Source organism: Leguminivora glycinivorella, chromosome Z (assembly GCF_023078275.1).
Source record: "Leguminivora glycinivorella isolate SPB_JAAS2020 chromosome Z, LegGlyc_1.1, whole genome shotgun sequence".
Taxonomy (NCBI): domain Eukaryota; kingdom Metazoa; phylum Arthropoda; class Insecta; order Lepidoptera; family Tortricidae; genus Leguminivora; species Leguminivora glycinivorella.
Window position 1 is genome coordinate 10759528 of NC_062998.1, and position 23771 is coordinate 10783298.

Genomic DNA, 23771 nt, shown 5'->3' on the forward strand with positions numbered 1-23771 from the left:
ATAAGCTATTAAACCGTACCCAATTACAGCGTCAGCCAGTGCATGGTATAACATTCGTAATATTTTATTATTTACTATATATTTTAAACTAATAATTTTACACAGTATAGATCTTAGCCTATTACATACTGCATCTATGTGTATTTTCCAGTTAATGTTTTTATCTATAGTTAGACCTAGGTATTTAAACTTATCAACTACTTCTATAAATCTACATTTACAGTCACGTTTTTCGGTGTGCAAACAATCGTACGTATGACCAATAATTTGGATTGGCGCCTGACATTGTTTCGTAAATGGTGATTTTATAAGCAAAAATTTAGTTTTTTCGGTATTTAATATTAAACCATTATCGTGAGACCATTTTAATATGTTTTCAAAATCCTTTTGTATATAATTTTGTACTTTACTAAGGTCTTTATCAGCATATAGCAAGCAGGTGTCATCCGCATACATGTATGTTGAACAGTTCCGCACAACATTAGTTAGACTGTTTACGTGCATTATGTACCCAAGTGGGCCATACACCGAGCCGGTCGGCACCCCGGTCTGCACATCTGCCTCGTCGCCGCGCACACCGGCCACGGAGACGCGCAGAGTGCGTCTCGACAAGTATGTACGGAACCAGTCCAACACCGGACCACGAACCCCACACTCTTCCATGGCCTGCAGTAGTTGTTCGTGGTCCAGCGTATCGAAAGCTTTTTTAAAATCAATAAAAAGCACCCCTATGTACTTTTTATGATTTAAATGACTGTACACTTCATCCGTAAAACGCGCCAGGGCCGTAGAAGTACTTCTAGACTGCCTAAAACCATGCTGAGCATCCGTGATGATATTATATTTCTCAAGGAAAGTACTTATCTGGTTTACAATTACTTTTTCCATGATTTTATTAATTACAGGCAAAATGGCTATAGGCCTATAGTTTGAGTATTCTGAATGACTTCCCTGTTTATATATTGGCCTTATAATTGATTTTTTTATTTTGCTATTTAAAATAGGCATTTGACCAAGAGAATATTATTATTTGTGGTATGACGTGTGGAGCTGATATTGAAATATGTATTATGATATGAAATTAAATGACCAAAGGCAGAGTTTAAGCATAATATTGGGCTATAACAAGCATAAAGCGACATTTAGGTAAACTATAAAAGTCTGTCATATTCATACATTGCTTTCTATGTATAGCGCACAAAATAAAAACTACCTAATAACTATATAAGGTATTATTTCAATTAGGATGAGTTCTGTTACACTTAAAAAAAAATACGACTATAGAACTAACAGTTAGTCTTATTAGCAATACATATGTATGCAAGTATTTAAATAGATATAATTCGCGTCTAGCAATTACCCAGCCATCGGCGTTCGCCCACATGTTAGCCAAAAGCTGACACAACGATACCTAGAGTGTGTAATTGGCACAATTATCCGTAGAACGCAATGAAGGCATCGTGGTCACGTAGGATACGTCTATTACAGGTATTACAGCTACGTGCTTTTAAACTTCAGGCCTCGTGTTTCCATTGGACACCTAGCGTTCACCTAACATACCCAGCATACTGGGATCTCATCTATAATTGCTTTTACATAGGTATTATTATAATAGAAGCCAATTCCGAAAAACCTAAAATATCACTGTGACACATGTTATGGTCGTTAATCGTTGTCGATAAACCGATAATTTATACCTATCTTCATAAGTCCTGCAACTCCTGCAAGCATTTGTTTTGTTTTTGTATTTGGGACCTTTTGTTACTCAATAAAGTTCAAAATAAATTTTAGAATATGTACCAAGTATCATTACTCTCCTAAAAATAATTTTTCTACAGCAAATGAATTTAAGTGAATCACTTCATGTAATTGTGTACCTATCCTACACTACATACACTAAAAGTTAAAATCCGTCAACATATCGGTAACTTTTTTTGGAATATAGTTCAAAGAATAGACTACCGGTTCGTAGGTGTCGCCTGCGGTTGGAATAGCGTTTGAGCAAAACCTAGCATATTATAAATTGCGTGTGCATTGTGTATTGAATGAGGAGTTTTGTATAATGATATTGATGATGTTTGTAGCTAATAAGTATTCTAAGTAAGAACAGTAATAAATGACACGCCACATATTCCTTCTGGCTTTCCTTGTTGGTTATTCTTTATACTTGTAAAAATCCTTCTTATTGTTACATTTTGTATTTCGTTGGATTTAAAAATGTACGATTGAATTAAAATTCTCAAAAACTTACGCGTAAAATATAATAAATAATAATCATCTCCCTACGCGATGCTCTGTAGAGCTTAGTACGTTTTCACATTATCCGATCCGATATCGGATGTAGGACCGATATCCCATACATTACAGGCGCCATCTTGGATTTTTTCCATTGAAATCCTTCCGAACGCACTAACACACCGTACGTCTAATTATGGTACCTACTTAATTGTACACAAGAAATTATACTTGAAAATCGTAAAGCGTAGCTCAAGCCAACACAACAGTCGTAAATGCGTAGGCTGCCCGATTCAGCCGCAATGCCATTTCGTCTCTTTTCGCAATACCTATTATAATAATTGCTTGCGGTTTCCACCCCTAAATGCTTAACGATACCTACGTGCATTTTGTCACTGAGCGTTGCGAACTAACAAGGCCTATAATAATGTATAATTTATTTTATAATACTTGTCATTTAATTTTGAACTTCCTTGAATTAATGCGGTTTCCGTGACCCAAGGCATCAGGCGCGCGGGTAAAGGAAGCGACTGGCGCGGCGCGAGCGCCGGACCTGATACCACGTTCTCTGTCTATCGACCGCAAAAAAAGCTTCGCCAATTCCGTAGTGGCGAAGTTAGATCTTGGGTGACATTTAATTACTACGGATGTTAAGATCAGATTATTCTGGTTTACTTGAGGCGAACGATCGCTTGGTAAAAGGCTATGTGCAAGTCTGGCACAGCACAGCCGCGTGGGCGGCTACATGTACAAACCATTTGTTCCGATGACGACCGGCGCGGTTTATAATAAAATTCATTTATTGTATGCAACAACAAACTAAGACTGAGTCATGCGTCCATATCATCGTATCCTCAATGAAAAGGTGTCACGGAATAGCTTTTTTTATGTCTCCGTCGATTTCGAACATTTGTTATGATTTTTAAGAACCATATCCCATGCCACATGATCTTTCTTGCGTTATCCCGGCATTTCTCACGGCTCATGGGAGCCTGGGGTCCGGTTTGACAACTAATCCCAAGATTTGGCGTAGGCATTAGTTTTACGAAAGTGACTGCCACCTGACTGAAGGGTAAACTAGGCCTTATTGGAATTAGTCCGGTTTCCTCACCATGTTTTCCTTCACAGAAAAGCGACTGGCAAATATCAAAAGACATTTCACACATAAGTTCCGAAAACTCATTGGTACGAGCCGGGGTTCGAACCCGCGACCTTCCGGATCGAAAAAGTCGCACGCTCTTACCGCTAGGCCACCAGCGCTTCCCATATATGGGATATATCCTATGCCACAGTTAAAAAATAAAAACTGCACCACTTTACGTATTAGGCAAGGCTAACATTTCTTGGCAATTAAAGAAACGAGCCTCACTAAGTTTAAGGAAACTGTTGGAAGTCACCCTGAAAATAATATCAGATGTTATTTAAGACAGTGCATGAAGTAAAGCATGCTGAATATGTTCATACATGCACCTATTGTACGCATTGGACTGTCACCAGTATACAATGAGTAAATTCTTTGTTAAATCGCACTTTTTAAATAAAAAAGGATTACACAATTGAACGAGCACAAATTATAATTTTATCACAAGTACAGTCGAGTTCATAAATATGTGTACATTTTTTCACCTTATTTCAAAGAATTAAGGTGACGAAATGTACACATATTAATGAAGTCGACTGTACCTAACCTAACACATTTCTCAAAAAAATATTTGATTAATCAGTAAATGAGTTTCAGTATTTAGTTTTCTTCACTTTAAATACTCTTCAGTAGGTAGGTGACAACATTCCTGCGCAAGCACTACCTACAGTTTTAAGGGTTTTCAGAAGGATGGGATTTTACGTGTCTATTACTTATTTTTCGTGTTTCAGGGTCAATATGCGGTGAGATTCCAAGTCATGTTTTGGTTAAACAAAACCTTAGATCAGATTTAGCAAAATATTTATTTACTGGTATTGAATCTATTGGTAAATAGGTACAGAAATACAGGTGTTGCGAGTTAAATCGTTTTCTTGACCGTGCTCACCCACGGGAAATGAAATAGGCATTTGAAAAAATACAGGAAGTCATTAGTGGCAAAACGGGCGGCATCTATTTCACGAGCTCTTTGGACTGATTCCATGCCGGCCTCCGCTCACACCGCTCCGCGCCGCGGCGCGGTACCGCTCATTATTTCAGGGGGCTCATGTATTTATTCATTTACCCCTTTATTCATAAAAAAGTTACTAAACTAATTAGTTAATAGGACATTATGATACAAGTGCTGAAAAGAGGACGTACGAAACGAGTGGTGATAAATTAAAATATGACCGAAGTAATCGATCGACACGAGTTACGAATTTCCTTTTCGCACTTGTATCTGGTGTGTAAAAAACCACAATCTGTACTGAAATAGTTATTTGTTATACAAGGGGGCAAAGTTGTATTTTAACGCCGAGTGTGGAATTGAAAAACGAGCAAGTGAAAGGATTCTATAGTTGAACCACAAGCGAAGCGAGTCAAGCGAGTGGTTCGAGAATAGAATCCTGAACTTGCGAGTATTTTAAAACACGAGAAGTAAAATACATTTGCACCCGAGTGTAACACAAAACTTTTCCCCTCACTAAAGCGAGGAAACTACAACGCAAAAAATGCGTTTATCACTGCTTCCAGTAGTTCCACAGGTGGTAAATCATCTTTATTACTAGATTCACCTACATTTATCAATTTTAAAGCAGTTAATTTGACTTTATTCAAGGTCAAATTACTTTACCCACTAGTGGATAAAATGCTGGTATTAAAGGACAAAACACGTGTTTCCGAGCTAGTGAGGGGAAAAACATGTTTTGTCAACATGACACAAAATGACAAACGATTAGTATTAGCTAATTCAGGTATACATCGCAGAAAAGGCGAACTTAATACCATAACGCATTCTCTACCGGTCAAACTTTGGGCAAAGCAGAAATGTTGTGGGCTGTGCAAAGTTATAAACACAAAACAAATATAATTAATTGAATTAGGTTATTCGAAATGCTTAAAATGACGTTTCGTTTCGTGTTGAGTCTCCGTTGAAATGGGAAATATCCCAACTCCCCGAATAAGAATATTTGTAATCCATAGTTAGATAACAACCGAACCAGTCTTAGATTTCGTTGGTGCAGTGTTAGTTTAGACAAAATCTAGTTAGCACCCATTCAAAGGAACCCGACCCGATATGTGAGTACGGTGTGAGAGGTCGCCGGGACTATAGATAGTCGACGCTAATAAGCAATGCGTCCTCGCAATTTGACATTTCAGACATTTTAATTTACTTTTAATTCGCCTTATGAATAGCGCTTTTACGCGGTTTGTACATCATTTTGTGTTCATTAATATAAATTTAATGTCCCTCGTTATATGTGGGCAGTCAGTGAGAAGGCCGTTAGCGATCTATGACATCTATTGTTGGCTGTTTTTTGTTGTGCTTAGAGTGGATGTCGATAGACGCTAGCTGAATGAAGAGCATTTAGATATATCATTGTATAAATAATACAGTCATTTGTAGCGGTCACGGTGCCAAGCACGGAGGAACATTAACTTATTTAGTTCAGCGCTTATATTATCATAACGTTCTAAAAGCAATCAAATTCGTTTTACTTGTAAAATACCAAAACCAGTTGAGCGACTCAGGCGCGTGTAGACATTTGATAGTGGTCGCATTAAACATTGTTTATGCAACGGGTCCGTTACGTAGGAAGAGGTGCACAAACTGCGTCATAAATCGGGTATTTCTGAACGACACCCATAAAACCTTTATGATTAGTCAAACTGCTAGCGTGGACGATTCATTATAGGCCATTATACGTCGTGTTTATCGACTTACTCTCTACAAGCCAATAAAATAACGAACGACCGAGATAAGAGCCGGACAGTCCTCTAATCTCCGGAACAAGGGTCACTAATTCGATTGTGGTTTTGGTCGAGGCTTTTTTGGGGTTTACGACACAAATTGAAGTGTTAAAAAAACTACAAATTGGCTTTTTCGAGGACCATTCATTAGTCGAACGCTGAATGGCGATGGTTGTCTCGTTTTCGCTCAATTAGTTAAACGGGAACTCGGGCGGTCGCACACGGCGCGACGCGACGGCTCGTCACGATAATGCCGTGTCCTTATGTATTACCATCAATGTTAGATAGCGCCTTCAATCCTCGCCACTATCTCGACTCCGGACGTGCGTACAATAGGACAGCGCATTTGCTAAGTGGTTTATATTTTATGCGCCGGACCGTTCCGGGTGGTGTCGGCTGGGAACCAGCTGTTGTACCTAATGTAAGCCTCTATGGTCCTAGAAATTTTGCCATATTTAATTAGGTATAAAATATTGCGTAAGGTAACTGTACCATATTACGGGAACTTAAGACGTTTCCTACTTTGAGTGAGGATTGAAAAAAAAAATGCGAAGTTTCTAGTCGTGTTACCTAACTATTTTATTTTGAGGATAGGTCTTCTACGATCGATTTGAGACACTATTTTGCATCGTAAATTCTAATTTATAGAAATTACCGTTGTTTTACTAAACCCTTAGTTTGCCCATTATTCCGGGATACAATTTTGGTATGGCTTTAATTCCGGGAGTCGTTGTACATTAATACAGGATATCCTTAAAGTCCACTTTGTTGAAGCATAATGTAAAAAAACGAATTAAAAATATTGTTTACATAAATATATAATGCATATATCGTTTTGATAAATGCTTATACAGAGTGTATTTTTTATAATTGACAATGTTTTGGTGGGCTGGAATGGGATGGGGAAATATGATGTTGTACGGTATAACGACGCTATAACGATTGTATGATATAACGACAGGGTGTTATAAGTTTCACTGTCTGTCTGTTTAAGGCATCGCTTTTGAATGGATGAACCGATTTTGATTTTTTTCGTTTGAAAGAGCTGAATTAATCGAGAGTGTTCTTCTTAGCCATGTTTGATGAAATCGGTTTAAATAGGTACTATTTTATATTTATATATTCTATCCTATTATGTATTGTCCTCATGTAAATTTTAGCTTTCTAGTACTAATGATGATTGAGCTAAATCGTAGACGGACAGACTGACTGACGGACAGACCAATATGCGGTATAAAGATTTTTAGCTAACTAAGGAAGTTTGAAAACATAATGGCCGGGTCTCTGTACCTTACTTTATGAGTTTATATATTTTAATATACTTATATAAGTATACCGGAATAAGATACACTCATATAAAGTCGTGTACTTAATTACGGCAGTCAAAAAAAGCCTATATTAAAAGACAAACAAGATTTTTTTTTAAGTATATTGGAAGATTATACAGAGTGGGGCCTGTAACAAAGGCGAAGAATTGAACTGTAGGCTATTCTCCTTATACTGATCAACATTTGTTCAGTGACTTTTAAAAATTATGAAGTCTTTAAATTTTTAACTATTCATACAAAATAAATATTAGCTTCAATGTACGCCATTATTGTTGTCATTGACGTTATCTGTCACACTTTAGACTTAACAGAATTCGCAATACATTACCTCTTAGAAAAAACTTTCAAGGGTGATAAAAATCAAAATACAAGTTATTTTTAAAAGTCGCCGAACAAATGTTGATCAGTATAAGGAGAATAGCCTAGAGTTCAATTCTTCGCCTTTGTTACAGGCCCCACTCTGTATAACAATTATACTAAAAACATTGAAATAAATAAACTTGTGCTTTAATTTTATGAAGTAAAACAAATTTAATGTCGATGCCACAGTCCAATATTTTGCACGTATTACTCAATGAGTATACATTTCGTATTCAATTATGAGATTAAAATCTAAAAAAATATATGTACCGTAATTATGTCACTATAATCTGTAATCTTTACTTAGTGCATTTACATCAAATATATAAATATACTTAACCACAAATAGTAATAGAACATAAAAACATTACGGACTGTGTTTCCGTTATTCCGTGATACTCCCGCAATTATGTACACCGCGTCAAAATGGTGTACATAACTCCGGTAGCGGGTATTTTAATTAAAATATGTTTTAAATTAACTTGAAAAGATGATATAAATGTCTATTAATAACTATAAGACAATTATGATACAAATTTAATATCAATTAACTTACCATCATCACAGCAAACCCTTATGAAGTTCCGCTGCCGCGTTAAGCTCATCGTCAAACACGCCCATAGAAACCACTGCGTGTTTGCTACTGACGCGTTTGGAGGTACCTCATGGCTTCAAAAGATAAGATATATATCCGAAAATCGACTTTTTCGGTTCTATTTGATCTATAGTTAATTAAATACTGCATTAAATTAAGATTTTACTGATAGTTTCCTCATTTTGCGACAAAAACCAAAGTATCCCGGAATAATGTACCACATTTTACTATCCCGGAATAGTGTACAGATACCTTATCTAAAAAATGCATCAAAATTGATAATTATAATTCAATATCTGACACAAAACTACTTAGCTAAGGTAGGTACCTACTTTAATCACAAAATAAACAAATGGCATAGGTAAGTTAGCTGTTAAAAGTTCATTAGAAGTAAATTAAAAACAAACGAGAATACAATTTACATATAAACACTTCTCTGACTTCAATTATTACCTACCATAAGTTCGGTTGTTAACAGGGAAGTACATATTAAATATTCAGGTACATATGTGTTTCCTATAGTCCACCATATGCATAATGATTCATGTTAATATATTTAATAATTAAATAATACCTATACTTACATATTCTACTGGATGGTAATTGATGACATGTCAAGGATAAAAGTTTCACCTTCACATGCTTTCCTATACTTACATAAGTACATACTTAGTATATCGTTGTGCTCTAAATATAAAGACCAGAATAAATTATTGATTGTCTTACGTAGGGATAACACTTCGGCCGAATCGGCGTTAGTTTATAGTGTCTGACTTGTAAGGGCGATTAATTAAACCAGACATATAATTCAGTATTAGTGTTATCAACTTTTCATTATTTAAGGTTATGAGTTATTCTTAAATTTTAACCCCATTATAAATTTTTGAAAATTTTATCAGCAGTAATCCATATCCATACTTAAATACTAATATTATAAATGGGAAAGTGTGTGTGTCTGTTTGTTAGTCCGTCTTTCACGGCAAAACGGAGCGACGATGGAGAGTGACATAGGCTACTTTTTGTCTCTTTCTATCGCGAGCGAAGCCGCGGGAAAAAGCCAGTATATTGTAAACATGGTTGGGATGACAGTCAATGACAACGAACTGTCAACGAGCGTTTAACGCGAGTGTGTTTGCATTACATTTCGGGCCGAATTATTGTGTACGCATAGCTAGCCTGATGAAGTTTTGTTCATCGTCATAATTTTAATTTTTTGTTCCATTAAATATAATAATTATATTTATTGAATGAATAATTATTATTCATTCAATCATTCATCATCAATTAATTCACTAGCCAACGTACTATAAAGTAAAAATATTTAAATTTATTTCTGGCGTCAATGTAATACATAATTAAGTATATTAATAAGTACATTAATTTAATATTATACACGGTGCTCATGTCATGAGCAAACCGAATCATTTTAACAGCGTAATTTCTGATCCCATTTGACGACTAAAATATCCTACATTTTTCTGGATTTTGTTTTATTGTTATTACTAATTGAAAAAAAAAAGTCTTATTATAATTTATGTAAGGTAATGTGGGCGAAGATTGAAAGTTTTTACTAAGGGGTAAGATGAAATATGTTCCGTATAGTGAAGCCTTACGGGCGGATAAAAATCAGCCTTGAGAATTTAAGGAAAGTTAGTGGTTTAAAAAAAACCTTATAGCAAAGAAATGGCCGTCGGGCCGAACTAGCTGCTATTCAGACATTAAACGTCGATACGAACTCTACATTATCCCCAAGGTTCATCCTTGTTGACATTAGGAAGGTCTGGCGGCTCTCGACTCTTGCTCTACAACTAAAACTATCGACAGAAGTAATATTAAAATGTAAAGTAGCACGTGATCACTAATATTTAAATGAAGATGCAGATCATCGGTTATTATACTTGGAAGAGTTTTCAGTAGGGAATTGGTAGCTTTTTTATTATCTGCCATTGTTTCATTTTCTAACTAGGGCGTCAGTGGTTGCACTTTTGGCTACAAAGTGCAACCACTGACGCTCCGTGGTGAACGATATGCAACTACTTACCTTTACCTAGTCTATTTATTTCCTTTCTTTTTTATAATTTTATTTATTTTCACCACACCAACTAATAAAGGCATTCTTTGCTATTCGAAAACGGATAGCAATATTGCATTTTATCCACAAGAGTGCAAAGTAATTTCATACAAATTTTAACTTGATGTCTTAAGCGGGCAGGTAGATTTTACCTATAATTGATGATGTTGAATCATAAATATTGAATAAATTGATGGACTTGATTTAGTTTCATGTTTTATAGTCTGTATTTTGTTCGTGTTGGTGTGGTGAAAAATTTGTGTTTCACTCGGTGGCAAAGTTTGTTTAACCTTCGTGCCTTGAAACCCTCACAACGCTCAAGATTCCACTTTTTGAACCACTCGCTACGCTCGCGGTTCAATATTGGCATTTTTCGCTTGCTCGGGTATAGGGCTGCCATCCGTCCGGGTTTCCCCGGATTTGTCCTAGTTTGGAGGCCGTCCGGGGTCCGTCCGGGCGGGGTGTCAAGAAGTGTCCGGGGAAAACCCGGACACTTTTCATGTGAGGAAGCCTCATTGAATTTAAGTATAAATACTTAAATAAATTTATCAGTGAATTTAAGTTGACTGATTACATAATAAAAAACCGGCCAAGCGCGAATCGGACTCGCCCACCGAGGGTTCCGTAACCGTACAAACTATCGATGGTTAAAATAATCTCATCTCATATAACTCTAATGACTTGACTAGAAGTAAAAGTGTTAAATTAATGAGCATTATTGTGTACAGCAGTCGGGTATCAATATTGGCACGTGAGGTTAAACACCAACTTTGCCCCCTTGTAAAACAAATAACTATTATTCTATATAAAAATCTTATATACATCAGGCAGGCAAGTATGGTTGCGCGATAAATGATAAAACATCTGGCCGTCCCTATCGCACTTACAACGCGATCAACGCGTTACCTGCCTCGATAATCTCTATCACTCTTCCGTATTAATGCAACATCCAGTTGACTTTACACAAACCTGATAGGGTTTTTACGGCACTCTATTGTATGAAGGCACTCTAATTATTTATTAATTTGACTTGACCGTTATTCGAAGCTTATTAATTGAGAGAGGCACGTCGTTTCCCGCCATTTTATTGCTATCTCTTTCTAACTTATGACTTTATTTCACTCTTTTTTCCCCTACTATTCACCACCTGGCAGTAGGGATGAGTTTGATTTAAAACGAAATCCGAGAATAGTTCGTCATTGGCGTCTCGTTTCCCGCCGCGGTAGGTCGTGCTAACAAGAAGCACGACTCAGATAAGTCCATTAGTGTTTAAAATTGATCTTCTTGCAAACTCATTATAAGTTTAAAAATTTGTTAGTTAATCGATCAAATCGAATATCTAGTGAAAGGTTACCTATTGTGACAACTCATTCACGTAAGTAATCATCGAGTAACTATTTTGTTTTTTGTACGCTACACAAAGGGTTTCGAATCTACCCTCCAAAATTATTGGAAATATTTTAATTATTTAAACGGTTTTTGCCGTTCGATTTTGATTGTTGTTTTGTATTGTAGAATTATGGATGAGGTAGAAGGAAAGCCAGAGGACAAACCAGCCGAGAATGTCCCAAAAACAAGGCGTAAGCGTGTATCTAGTGCAAGTAGCAGTAATAGTACGGACTGCTCCAGTTCCTCGGGCTCGTCGAGATCAGATTCGAAACGCAAGTGCCGGTATCGCAGCAAGAAAAGGGGGGGCCGAAAAAAGTCCCGTCGCAGGCTCCATGAGTTAACTAAACAAGTAAACGAGCTGCGAGCACTTGTTAATCCTAATAACTATTACGCTCATGAGGAGGATTGTGATGCATATTCTGTGGTTTCAGACAATGTCAGTCGAGACCTTTATACCGAAGCGGAACCTCAGCCGGGCCCGGGCCCGTCGAAACCTTTTGTCTTAGGCCTAGGTACTAAATTAAAAGAACCAACAATACCTGAGGCAACGGAAGGGCAAATAAAACTTTTGTGTGAGGTACAACGCTTTGGTAGCAAGGGTTGGAATGACATTCGCTATGCCGAAACTCAGAAAATCTACAGTAGGTCCCCAGGTTACACGGATTTAGAAGTTAACGAAGAAGTTAAACCATATGACACATATCCACATTTGGTGCATTCTGACAAAGCGTATGGCGCCCTTACGTTTTGTTTGATAAAACAACAAGAAGCCCTGCACGCTGCAGTGGCAGAAATACTGGACTTTACTAGGTCAGGTGGCGAGTTTTCGTACGAAAGTTTTCGCGACAAGGTGAGTAGCGTCCTCTTGGCCGGTGACCTTTTCAAGGTATCCGAAGACATGTTACAACTTGTTTGTGGTCATAGAGCTGAGGTTATAAACATGAGGCGAAATGGTATCACGAAGCATATCAAGGAGCCCTTGCTTAAGGCGGCTATACGCAAGATACCTCCGTCCAGCTCGTCGCTGTTCGACTCCGAAGCCTTTTCAGCCAAGATTGAGCACCATGGTGGAGTTCGTAAGTGTTTCTGGCCAATAAAAAAGACCCCTGTTTCGCAAACAGACGAGGCTAAGGCCACGCCAGGCGCTCCCTCGCAGGGAGCATTGCCTCATAAAGCGCCCTCGCAGGGCTACTGCAATCACCCGCATTCAAGCAACACTCTTACGTGTAATTCTCATGCTTACCAAGAAAATGCTGCCGCGCAGCAATGTCATACCCAGCGGGGAAATTACGATCATAACTATCCTTCGCAAAGATGTAACACTGCATTTAAAAATGGGCCCAGCAGTTCATTTCGTGGACGACGATCGAGACAATATCAACAAAGGCCCCAGTATCAGCCCCGAGCTGCTCGAAAACGAGGTGCTTCCCCCGCGGGGTACAGATCCAACAAGCGAGGTAAATATTGACATAAGGTTCAGGGCAGGCCGGCTGGCACAGTTTTACAAAATATGGGAGAACATGAACGCACCGGACCACGTGTTGCGGATGTTAAAAGGGTATCGCATACCCTTCCTTCAAAAGCCACCCCTAGTTTATCCAAACCATTGTGGCGACAACCTCAAATGTCCGCAGTCAGACGACATGGATCAGATCATCGGCCAAATGAAAGATCAGGGTGTCCTAGAGGTAGTGGATCCGTCTCCCAGTTTTATATCAACCATGTTCCTAGTGCCCAAAAGCGACGGCTCGCCCCGGCCTATCTTCAATTTGAAGGCCTTAAACCGGTATGTAATGACCGAAAATTTTGGATTAATAAACGTGCACCGTGTGCCAAATTTCATCCAGCCGAACGACTGGCTGTGCAAGGTGGACTTGTCCCAGGCATACTTCCATCTGCCAATAAAGCCATCTCACAGGCGGTTTCTGCGCCTTATCTATGGCCAAGAGCTTATGCAGATGACTTGTCTTCCGTTCGGCCTCAGCACCGCGCCGAAAACCTTTGCGACATTCACCAACTGGACGGCGCAGATTCTAAGGGACATGAATATAAGGATAATAGTGTACCTCGACGATTTCCTTATTGCGCACCAAGAAAAGAATACTCTTGTCAGGAATGTCCAGACGGTAGTAAAGAAATTAGAGACACTAGGGTGGCTAATCAATTATCAAAAATCACAATTGATTCCTCAAAAAGCGCTGGTATACTTAGGCGTCTGGTGGGATGCATGGAGAAACCAGAAAAGGCTTCCGGACGAAAAGATTCCATCTTTGTTAGGCAAGATCCAAGAACTGCTTTCCTCTGCGAAAACCAATCGAAAGAACTTGGAAAGATTAGTGGGACTTTTAAACTTCGCAAGTTTCATGGTTCCAAAGGGAAGGCTAAACTACCGAGCCCTGCTAAACTTTCTGAACTCTGTGCCACGTTTTTCGAGTCAGACATATGCCATTCCGGACAGAGTAAAGGAGGACTTGACCTGGTGGTTGCATCATTGTCGCGCGGCTTCACCGATCCACCTACCTCCACCGTCGCACTTTTTAACAACAGATGCGTCAGATCTGGCCTGGGGTGCCCAATTAGACGATCAAGCTTTGACGGGATTTTGGACAAAGCCGGAACAAAGGTTGCATTGCAATCAGAAGGAGATGCTTGCCGTGAAAAGGGTTTTAGAAGGTCACTGTCAGTCCCTGAGCAACTCTACGGTACTTGTTCAATGCGACAGCAAAACCGTGTTAGCATATCTACGCAACCAGGGCGGCACAAAGTCGAATCCACTCCTAAAATTGACATTCCAGATATTTTGCATCCTAGAGCAATACCACATCAATCTGAGCCTAGTTCACATTCCGGGAAAATACAACAGCCATGCAGATCACCTGTCACGACTGCGCCAGGCCCCGGAGTGGCATCTGCTTCCGGGCGCTACGGAGAAGGTATTTTCAAAATGGGGTGTTCCCCAGATCGACCTATTTGCGTCTCACCAGGCGCATGTGGTAATAAATTACGCTTCACTGGACCAAAGCGACCCGAAGGCGTTATTTCACGACGCGTTTTCACAAGTGTGGAATTACAACCTTGCCTGGGTGTTTCCACCCCCCTATCTGGTCCCGAAAGTGCTAGCACATCTCAACCAAGCAATGGGCACATACCTGTTAGTAGTACCACGATGGGATCGCGTTTATTGGCGAGCGGACATCAGATCACGCGCTCTAGCAGCCCCCTTCACTCTGCGATCACTGGAGAGGTTCTTGATAGACGTCACGACGGGATTGCCTCCACCGAAAGTGCAGGAAATGGTCGTGGAAGTGTGGAAGTGTGGGGGTGGTCGGAAAACTTAACTGACTGGAATTCCGATCAATTGAAATTACTCAAGCGATCTTGGCGTACGTCCACCAGAAAAACCTACGACATAGCGTGGAAGAAATGGGTCCTTTGGGCCACTAGTCACAATGTAAACTTCAAGAAACCGTCTGGTTCGGACTTAGCGAAGTATTTATCTGATCTTCACTTAATACATAAACTTTCGTACAGAACTATATTGCTCTACAAATCAGTAGTCTCCACGTTATGTAATACAGAGGATTCTGGCCTACTGAGTTCGCACATTCTTGTTAAACATGTTCTAAAATCAATTGCATTGCAGAAGCCCATAGGTCAGAAGCCCCCTATTTGGAATATTGATTTTCTTCTTGATCATCTTAGCAAATGTAAAGTAAATTTGGAGAGTGCTTTCGAATCATGCAGACACACTGCAATGTTATTGCTGCTTTGCTCTGGCAGGCGAATCCATGATTTGACATTGTTAAAAATTGATTGTCAGCACTTTGTAAAATCTGATGATGCTATTGTATTTTGGCCGGCATTTGGATCAAAGACGGACTGCGCTGATTATAGGCAGTCGGGATGGAGATTGTTTCACAACTCTGAGTGTCAAAACTTGGACCCTGTATTTTGGGTAAATCATATAGTTTCTTTACTAAAATGTAGGCGTGATTTGGCCAATATATGTGATTTATTTGTTACTCTAAGAGGTGATGTCAAAAGTGCATCTCGAACGATTATTTCCGGTTGGATAAAGAGCTTGTTCAAGGAAGCAGGCATTACAGCGACGCCAGGCAGCATTCGCTCTGCTGTGGCATCAAAACATTGGGTAGACAATTTCCCTGTAGACGAAATTCTAGCGCGTGGTAATTGGCGCTCAGAAAATACTTTTTGTCGTCACTATAGGCGTGAAGTGATGCCTGTATCCTCTGTTGATTCTGTATCACACTTGTTTGAACCAATTAAATAGTTAACTATAATCTATTCTTAGAAATACTTTTAGATGATTCATGATTTCTTGCTAATACTTGCAATAAATGGTTGATTGGTGAATCTGAGGTCTTATACATTTCTATCCTAACAATCATCATGGTATTAATATGCGTTTTAATTATTCTATTTATTCTATATAAAAATCTTATATACAGATTTTTATATAGAAAAAAAAAGTACGATACGCTACTTAAGGCCAGTTGCATCAACCACATTCGACAGACACATCATCGTCACGCAGCTGACGACTATGGAACTTCTCATACGATAAAATTAAACGAACACTTTAACGGTGACAGACGGTTTTATGCAACCGGCCCTTAATGTCAATATAGTACTCTTGACTATGACCTAGGCATTTAGCTACTTAGGTATATACAATTTATGTAATTTAAAGCTTAAAAACCCATACTTAGCTAAGGGGTCAAACACATTTTTAGAAGAAAAGTGATTTACTTAGTGAGTCTCATAGTTAAAACTGTGAAAAATAAATAATTTTAGATGTCCTTAAATTTGCTTTGTATCCAGAAAAGACGCGAAACCGACGGACCGCGACCCAAATGAAACATATGGGAAACTAGCTTTTGCCAGCGACTTCGCTCGCGTTAAATTCGAAAATTGCGAAATGCTCCATACAAACGTACACCCCCCTATTTTAGGGAAGAGTGGGATAGAAAAAGACAAAGCAGCCTATGTCACTCGCCATCCTTTCAACTATCTTCACTTAAAAATCACGTAAATTCGTCGCTCCGTTTTGCCATGAAAGACGAACAAACAAATAGACATCATACACACTTTCTCATTTATAATATTAAGTAAGTATGGATTCACGCCGGCTGTATCGTAGGTGTACCTACTCGTACATTTTGGACGGTTTTAAAATGTAGGTAGGTACTGCTAATTTCGACCTATTTTAATCGAGTTGTCAAATAGATTAAAGCATTAACTATAGGGCATACATTAATCACGTCACGCGTCATACGTATTTGGCTTACTTGAGATAAATAAAACCATAACTAAATATAAATAAAAGTATATTTGTGTACCTAATACTTACTATAAAATTATACATTATTTATAGTAGGTAAGTACTTAAGTAATAATTCATTTACATAAATTGATTGTTCATTTACTCTCGCACTAGCCACAGGACAGATCCATTAATTTCCATTTAGAGCGGCACAATATGTTAAATTGAACACATTTGGCGTATCACGAGTATAGTTAAAAGCTGTATAATGGCGTTATCTCAGGGCCGGCACTAAATTGGGATGTCTCCGCGAGGTGTGGCGCTCTTATCAGTTTTGTCGTGTTCATCTTGAGTTGTGTTAGGCTTTAGCGGGCATATTTACGCGGAGCCGAGCGGGCCGGGCCGGCCGGCGGCCTACGCTACACGCGACAATGTCGAAACTTATGGCCTACGTGCGCCAACCCAGGAATGCTGCCCGCGAGCGCCGTGTTGCCCACAAAATCCTCAAATAGCGAAATTATTACGCCCCGACTACGCTGACACTGGAAAATCTGATATTTATTGTGGATCAGTGTTTGTTTATTTATGGAAGTAATGGAGTGGAAGGATAAACGGCGCGGCCGGCGATCGATCGCGCTAAGCGACAACCCTTGCCGGACGCATCGGATTGATAAAGCTTTTTTTTGATACTTTTTCTCGTTTTTTTACTGCTTATTGTCCGTGGTCCATTGATAAACCGGACAGGTATACGTACTCAGACCGGCGCCAACATTCCTCGCCCCGACCTCACACTTACTCGTGCTGTATAAAAAGGGGCACATTTTTTTATATTCCCTCTTTTATCCTTATTTGCCTCCCTTTGTGTCCGTCGTGCTTGTTTATTTTGGTTATTAGCGCGGCTGTAGGAAGTGGATGTGATAAACCTATTGGGCCTAAGCGTTTTATTGTACCAATTTTCGATGTCCGTTTTATTTGTACAATATTGTAGTGTCGCAAGAATGACGAGGCATTTATTAAATATTTGCTTAAAAAAGGCATCATCTCCATTAGTACCCCACTCAAATAGAATCATCTCGCACTGAGTTGTCATAAGCGTGATTTTAACCCCGACGCAAAAACGACGGGATGTTATAAGTTTGACGTGTCTGTCTGTCTGTTTGTCTGTCTGTCTGTCTGTCTGTATGTGTGCCTGCCTGTAGCATCGTAACTCCCGAACGGATGAACCGATTTAGATTTAGTTTTCTTTGTTTGAAAGCTGAACACTCCCGACTAGAGTGTTCTTAGCCATGTTTCATGAAAATCGGTCCACTATCAAAATTTTCATTTTGTGATTAGGTTATTGTTATTATACCTAAGTAGGTAGATCGTTTTACAATTTTAGTCAAACGACACACGAAAAATGTTTCACAATAGAACGGGTGCTAAGTACTTTCAACTCTTTTAAGTACCCAACTTTAATGTAGATCATTTTGTGCTAAGATAAGACGCATTTATTTACGCAATAATTTATTCATGATTTACTTAATAACCGCAAGAAGTAGGTAATAATCAATCAACTATGAATGAAATAGGTAAATACCTAATTATAATTAATTAATTACTAGTAGTTATATGAGATTGATGTTTATAACTAGTTTTTCTCAAACATGGTATGAAATATTGATGTATATGTGCCTTATAATTGGCAGCGAAGTATGACGTTGCAGGTGCGGCAGGACGATTGATAGATAATGGAATTTCATACAAACCTTGCAGGCCAAGGCCGGAAAAGTCCTCTTTTTTTATTTCCAAACACAGATAATTGTGACATAACATCCAGGTATTTAGCCAATTAAAAAAAAACTATAAGGGGCTTTCTAGACGTGCCGACTGCAACTGGTACGGGCCCTAGACAATATTTGATTTTGGGTGCGTTTTCATACAAAAAAAAAATTTTCTAGTTTTTTTTTGAATTTTTTTTAACTTTTTGTTTTTTTATAAGCGTATACGGGGTATCAAAGGGGAACGAAAATTCGATTATTTTTGCGCTACGACGCACCGTTTAGGAGATACAGCCATCCAAAGTTACTATTTTCAGTAGACTTTATTTATTTCATACCATGTTTGAGAAAAGCACTATACATACCTCAGACCTATCCGGCCTCGCTTCGCTCGGCCGTCTATATGTCTTCGGCCGGCAACCCCCTTTGTCCCGGCCTCTGTAGTAATGTACTATTATTGTGTTGTAAATATGTAGGTACTTAATTAGTTATGTCTTTTCAAGCTTAGCGTTTTTTAATTAAAAAATGAACATATTATATTGACTGCATAATATTATCCAGCATGTGGCATCAATGTTGAATAGGAAAAGGATAAAATGCTTATTCTTAAATGATATAGAATGTACTAGTACTAGTAATATGTAAATATGTCTATGTACCTATTTACACAGGATTCGGAGTCCGTCTATGCGGCATTATTAAGTACTATTTTGATAGTGATAGACAAATAGAGCATAGTTTTTAGTACAAGCCTAATTATTATATTTAATATTATAGATTATTTTACAGATTTACTGTCCTATAGAGCTTTGACGCGTTATTTCAGTTTTCATTTACTTTCTCGTTTCGTTTACAACCTTAAAAAAATTAAACCATAATTAACGTCCGGGAATAGTTTCATTCAGTAAAAACGGCACGGTTTTATGAATGGGAGCCTGCCCTTCGGACGAGAAGTGTGGCGGCTGCGGCTGGCAATGGCGGTAGGTCGCATTAGGAACGATTTAGCGAAGGCTGCACCGCCTCGGCCGGCCGTAATCACGCCGGTGCCTTTGCCACTCGCCCTAATAGCCACGTTTAGACCTAGTGCAATTTTGATTTATTTAACGAAAAGATCATTTCCGGTTCTAAATGACATATTAGCGTTCATTCACTCTTTTTTGCGGGATCCTGTCAGGATATCTTCCGAACGCGAGGGAAAAACGGTTTTTTGTGGTCACTTTGTAATGGTCAACGATCAATCAGTCAATAATGCTCGTAAATTTGAGCAAATTGGGTTTGTATGAGGAAATGAATAAACAAGCGTTGGGGAGCGTGGCGTAGGCGAATTAAAACACTGTACCTACAATTTATATATCTATAAAGGCAAAAATAATGTTTTTGACTAAAAAAAATATTTTTTCAGTGCACTAAAAGATTCCGTTATTTCATCACAAAGTTCCTATGGTCACCCCCATCATCATCATCATGGTGCCATAATATTATGTATATTATCTCCAACCTACATAGGTGTTTTTTTTTATTTGATTGTACCTGTTCGATATTAGGTAAATTAATGTTAATCTAAGATAGTGGATCTAAAATTTTCAAATAGCTTTCTTCTTCTTTAGTCGTTCCCTCAATGCTGAGGGTCGTGACATCATGTCATTCAGTTGAATACTAGGTCCCTCCATAGGCGTCTGTTGCTCGCCAAGCGCATGGCCTCGTGCAGTTTTAATCACCTGGGTGCAGTAATTAGAGCACACCAAGGTTAGCTGGAAGAGATCCCTTATTGGGATAAGCTCGCCTTTGTATCTCTATTCCTACAAATTGTATAAAAAACTGTTGTACACAATAAAGTGATTACTACTTAAGTAGTAGTAGTAGTATTAAATACTACTACTACTACTACTACTACACACCAGTCTAATCTTGGTCTGTTGCAGTATAGCACGGTCCTTCCAGATCTTATCAAGCCGAGCCATGGCACCCTTTGGATCCTCCGAATAATATCCGCGTCCCGCGTCACAGCTGTTTGTTGCTAGATATTAGCGAGCCGAGGTAGATAAAGGTGCTGACACAATCGAGATCTTTTAGTTCAAGGCTTCGCGGAGGTGGGTCTTTCCTGTAGGCCTAGCACATGATGGCCGCGAGAGTATGTCGCCGCGAGATAGACTACCCGTCCTTATGTCATTAATACAGTTAGAAGAAGACGTGTCATCTATCTCGTGGCGACATACTCTCGCCGCCATCATGTGCTAGGCCTACTGATGTATACAAACATTAGCTTGTTTAGCTTTAAAAATATGGTAAAAATTTGTAAAAATGAATGTAATGTACGTATGTAGGTAAATAGTAATGAGTTATGATCTAAGTGAAAATATTGATATTATAGGTAATTTTTGTAAACGCTATATGTATAACATAACCAATTATTTTAGTCAAATAGGTATTTTTTATTGTGAAATATCGATAGTGCCGTATTTCGACAATCTAATCGTTTTCAGCCGAGGTCGTGTTTGACGTTCATGAGATGTACGACAAACATTTGTTGAGGATTGTTTGGGCTGCCGATAATTCGGTAGGTCCTATTTGCCCTGCCCCGGATTCCTGCGCTTTGGCACGGCGTCGTAGTATTTCGAAACAAACTGTATAAAATGATATGTTTAATGTATTAGTAAATATTTGATGTGTGTTTTGTGCCGCGAAAGTAAACGCGTTGACGCCATCTAAGTTTTTTTGAAATTAGAGAACGATTTCTGTGAGACAGCGCAGTGAAAAAACCTCGCCAGTCGCCTCTCCTAATATTCCATTGCTGGCCACACGTAGGGCTTGTACATAGATATAGAAAGAAACATGTTTATTGCAAACATTATTGAAATTCTAAATAGACATCGAAAGCGTTAAAAACTACTCTAGCACCTCGTAACGCTGTTAACCCGACAGACAATGGTTTGAGCCATTAACTAAATACAAGTTTCACCAGACACCTCTGTGTCACCGAAAATATTTGATTTTGAATTATCCATATCTCCACTTAACAATGCTGTGTGCTTGTGATGTCATTCAGTTTCGAGCAGGTGTCATTAAGTACCTTCAGTCCGAAGTTTGTTTAATTCTAGTATTATCTGAGACAGAGTTCTTTAAGTTCTTCGATATACGGTCTGAATTAGACCAAGAGCTGTGTAGTTAAGTGCAAATGAATTATGTAAAGTCTTATCTGCGTCCCGTCTTGTGTAAGCTCGACCGGTCCCGCTTGGGTATACCTACATGTGTATGTTCTTTTCGTGTATCCAACTAGGAGACTTGTATCCACCAATTCTTACAGATACTGTGGATGTTGTTACAGTAAATATTACTTCGTTTAGGTTTTACTGTGTAAGGCATTTTAAAATCCAAGTTGTACCTATAAAAAGTACTACTTAAAAAGTTATAATCGTATTGCAGATACCCTTGCCAACTGTTTTAATTAATTAAAACAGGTTTACTATAATTAATTATTAATTAATACTTTATTATTAATTAATTATTTTAAACCAGTCAATAAATAGAATAAATAAGGTCCCGTAACTAACAGATAATGATAATTGTATGCGTAAATAGCTCATTGACTTGAATTACCATAAAATACTTATATATACCATTAAAAAAAGAGAAGTTAAAGGTTAATCATTGTCGATAAATTGGTGATAAACTAATAAACAATATGGTTTCCGTTACTACAACTAATTATTGATCGCAGTGTTTGAACAAGAACAAAATTAGTCGTAAGGCGCCAAACCGATTAGTCCCGGCGATCACTTTCTGATTAATTTGTTAAAAGGCCAATAACGACTTTAATTAACCAATTAGCATACCCAACTGTTGTCGACTAGCAGTATATCCGACAGAGATACGATAATCGATGGGAAATTACATATCGATACCAATTGAAACAAATATTTGCCGAGTATGAAAACGATCTCTGCTCACATACCATCACGCTTGCTGAATCAAAGATTCTCACAGAATCAAGCATTTAATTATACGAATGGCTATAATACGATTCAAACGATTTATTTCCCATGTAAGCACGTCACGTACCATCTAAATGATCGGTCATGGCCGAAAATACACCGCGATCGCCCCTATTAACCTACGATCGAATGAATTGATCCAAATCGTATGAATTCGATTCGTATCGTGGATAAACACTACAATCAAGGAGACTTGCATCTGTTAGATATGCAATCGGCGTCAGCCACTAAAATAATATGACACAGCCGTTTCTATATCTTTTCACATACCCAAAAAGAAACCCATTGATATAGCTATACAATTATCGTGCGGTACGGTCGGCAGAAAACCTGGGCCTTATTAAAAAAAATATTTATGAATAAATGTATGTAGGTAACTTCAATAATAACGATGTTGTTATGTACCGATTTCCATAATTCCATTCCGTGGTTTCTACAGGTATTATTAAACTGCAAAAAAAAAACCGACAAAATTATACCTACTTACATATTATAAGTCCCAATAAGGCCTAGTTACCCCTCGGGTTGGTAGGTAAAATGGCAGTCGCTTTCGTAAAACTAGTTCCTACGCCAAATCATAGAATTAGTTGTCAAACCCGACCGATAGGCTCCCGTGGCAAATGCCAGGATAACGAAAGGAGGATATGATGATGAAGACATATTATAAGTCGCTTGTAGCTAACCATGTTTCGATCCATTTCAAAGTCAATCATGAGTTTTTTCAGCAGCTACCCCGCAATAGTTATTTGTTATACAAGAGTGCAAAGTTGTATTTTAACGCCGAGTGTGGAATTGAAAAACGAGCTAGCGAAAGGATTCTATAGTTGAACCACGAGCGAAGCGAGTGATTCGAGAATAGAATCCTGAGCTTGCGAGTTTTTCAACA